The sequence below is a fragment of the Dipodomys ordii genome, unplaced genomic scaffold (assembly GCF_000151885.1).
Source record: "Dipodomys ordii isolate 6190 unplaced genomic scaffold, Dord_2.0 Scaffold147, whole genome shotgun sequence".
Taxonomy (NCBI): domain Eukaryota; kingdom Metazoa; phylum Chordata; class Mammalia; order Rodentia; family Heteromyidae; genus Dipodomys; species Dipodomys ordii.
Window position 1 is genome coordinate 2,137,618 of NW_012267363.1, and position 3,742 is coordinate 2,141,359.

A 3,742-nucleotide genomic window follows, 5' to 3' on the forward strand; every position below is an offset into this window, starting at 1 on the left:
CCTTGCATGCCTGAAGCCCTGGATTCGATTCCTCAGTACCACATAAGCAAAAAGAAAAAAGCCAGAAGTGGTACTGTGGCTCAAGTGGTAGAGCGCTAGCCTTGAGCTGAAGAGCTGAGGGACAGCGCCCAGGCCCAGAGTTCAGGACCCATGACCGGACCCCCCTCCAAAAAAAGGGGGGAGTATATTAGCAAAGCAAAGTAATGTTACAATTCAGGAATATTTTTCCCCCAGCCTATAGACTGTGGCTGTGGAGCTGTAGTATAAGCTAGTCTATGTACCAAGAGGATAGAAAATCTGTTCTTGGTAAGTCCTACCCCTGGAGCTCAGTGAGGAGAGAGCCTGCCTGGAGGCAAGGGGCTGGGAGGGAATTGGGGGCTGTGGGAGTTCAATCAAGGCCCTTGACAGCCCCCTTTCCATCTCCCCAAGTGAGAAGCGTGTTGACAGGATCATCCCTAAGCCCTCAGAGGCTGTAAAAGCCATGGAAACCAAGATCTGTGCAGAAGTCACCTCTGTATTCTCACCAAATGCCAGAGAAATGAAAAGAGAACAACAAAAAAAAGAATCCCCAGAAAAAAATCCGGTTTTGAAAGCTGCGGCCCCACAGCCAGGGTAACAATGTAGTGCCCCCCAAAATCCTGGTGGCACCTTAAAGCATGGGGGTTCTCCTCACCAGCCCGAGCGTGTCAGCTTTCACCATGACTTCTTCACTGGGCTGAGGCCATGGCAGCGTCTCTGTCCCACAGAAGGCTGTAGGGAAGGGGCAGAGGGGCAAAAAGGCTGAGACCAGAAATGGAGTACAATGCTCCTGGATCATACGCTTTACAAAGGGAAACTGTATGTGATGTGCATTTCACTCTTTAATAAAAAAAAAAAAAAGGAAAGAAAAAGAAAAGGGGGCCACCTTTGGGGTGGAGAAAGGAGCTGGGCCTGGTTCCGAGCGTTGAAAGGGTCAGGGCTCCTTGCAGGGAGTGGCACAGTGAAGGGCAATGTGACAATGAGAGGCCCAAGCTGGACCTCCCCCTCCTCCCCCACCTCCCCCTCCTCCTCCTCCTCCTCCTCCACTTCCTTCTCCAAGACCAGATGGGAACTGGGGCTCAGGAGAAAAGCCCAACTGGGGCGCTGGGCTGGGCAGTGGAGAGGCACTCAGTGAATGCTGGAGGCCGCCGCCGTCAGCTCATTTGCATCATAAGTGATTGGCTTTCCTCGCTCGTCCCTCATTAGGACACAATGGACAGTTGTTTGCTGGCGCAGCAGATCATTTACCAAAGGAGAGAGGGATAGAGCCCAAGTGACTGATGGTCTGAGTGTTGGGGGGGGGAGTCCCCCCCACCCCCCAGTGCTCAGCAAGCTACTGGGACTTCTGTTCTCACACAATGAGAAGGCGGCTTTGAGGAGCAAACCAGCCACCTCATTTGGCTGAGGAGGGGACTGAGGGGCTAAGAGGGGAATCAGACTTGCTTACATTACAGAACTGGGGGGGGGGGAGCTTCCAAATGGAGAGTAGATTCTAGAACTCTCCATTCCAAGGCAAACTTCGCTCCTGTAAAATCATGTTCCCTTCCCTTTTTCCATCTGGGGTTCACGTGTCTATGTACATCTTCTGGGCCTTGGCTTCTATCACACCCTCCCCTGTGAGTGCCTATCTAGTCAGTCTCTTCTTTCTCTGTTCCTGACCCACTCTGTCTTTTCCAGCCAGCCGGAATAATTACTAAACGTCTCATTCACCCCTGCTCAACAAAGGTGGATCTGGCGTGTGAGGGGCAGCAATTTGGAAACTGACTCTGTGTGTTGTGGGGCTGGGTGGATGGATTGAGGAGAAGAAATTAAATATGTGTTGGGACTTTTCTTTGTGTGCCAGTACTGAGACTTGAATTCAGGGCTTGGGCATTGACCATGAGGGATTTTTTTTTTGCTCAAGGCTGCTTTATCACTTGAGTCACAGCTCTACTTCTGGCTTTTTGGTGACTAGTTGGAGATAAGAATGGCATGGAGCCGGGCACTGGTGGCTCACGCCTGTAATCCTAGCTACTCAGGAGGCTGAGATCTGAGGATCTCGGTTCAAAGCCAGCCCGGGCAGGAGAGACTCCTATCTCCAATAAACCACCAGAAAACCGGAAGTGGCACTGTAGCTCAAGTGGTAGAGCGCTCGCCTTGAGCTGAAGAGCTGAGAGACAGCGCCCAAGCCCAGAGTTCAAGCCCCACAACTGACAAAAAGAAAAAAAAAGAATGGCATGGATTTTCTTGCCCAGTCTGGCCATCCTCAGTTTTGAGCCTGCTAAGTAGTTAGAATTATAGGCATGAGCCACTGGAGCCTGGCTTGTTTTGTTTTTGTTTTGTTTCTTGGTTGGTTATGGGGCTTGAACTCAGGGCCTGGGTACTGTCATTGAGCTTTCTTTCTCAAGGCTGTAAGCATTATGCCTACTGTTGGTCCTCAGCTCTACCCAAACCTGGAGCTTCTCCTGGACCTAGAGTTCTTGCCATACAGCTGGCCCCTCCCTCTCCTGCCCAGACCCACCTGAACTCCCATCTACCATACTTCCTCCCTCAGACCCTGCTGCTACCTGGACAGTGAGGCTGCCTCAGGGGCAAATACAGCTCCTCTAATAAACCTTGTAATAATCTTTCTCCGTGCCTGCCTGCCTCTGTGTGGTCCCCTGGGATGGATGTGTCAGATCCTTTCAAAGGCTAGGGCTCTACCACTTTGAGTCACAGTACCACTCCCAGTTTTCTGTGCTTAACTGGAGATGAGTCTCATGGCCTTTCTGTCCCTGGCTGGCTTCAAACTATGATCCTCCGATCTCAGCCTCCTGAGTAACTAGGATTACAGGTATAAGCTATGGGTACCTGGCTTTTTTTTTTCCTTTTGAGGTAGTTCACATACTAACCTGGAATTCTCCAACCTCCTGTTTCCACCTCCTGTTGGGATTACAGGCATGTGCCAACTATGCTTGGTTTAAGACCTATAAACCAGGCATAAAGACACTACAGTATACATTTTATTTTTTATCATATTCATTTCCTGTCCTTTCAGTCTTTCAAGGTCATTGTTAGCGGGCTAGAGTCAAGAAGGGTAAGATTCAGAGAGGTTGAGTAACTTGAGCAAGGACACATAGCTGGCAAATGATAAAATTGCCTGATTCAAAAACCTTTGTTCTGGGCTGGGAAAGTGGCTCAGAGGTAGAGTGCTTGCCTTGCATGCATGAAGCCCTGGGTTCTATTCCTCTGCACCACAGAGAAAAAGTAGCGCTGTGGCTCAAGTGGTAGAGCGCTAGCCTTGAGCTGAAGAGCTGAGGGACAGCACCCAGGCCCAGACTTCAGGCCCACAACCAGGAAAAAATAAATACATCTTTTTTCTTCTACCAAACACTTGTGTAGCACAGAAAACCACTGCTTTATTTAATCTATCTATCCTTCTATTTATCTATTATGCCTATATTGGGACTTGAACTCAGGGCCTGGATTCTGTCCCTTAGCTTTTTCACTCAAGGCACTAGCCTTTCTGAAATTGGTAAGCTAAAGCCTACCACTTTCAGCTTTTTGGTGGCTAATTAGAAATAAGTCTCATGGGTTGGCTTTGAACCAAGATTCTCTGCTCTCAGTCTCCTGGGTAGCTGGGAGTACAAGTGTGAACTACTAGCACCCCATGACCACTTACTGCTTTGTTGATCTCCTGCGGGCAGCACAGCCTTACCATGACCCAGACCCCTCACCCAGACCCCTCACTGCCTCACTAACACTG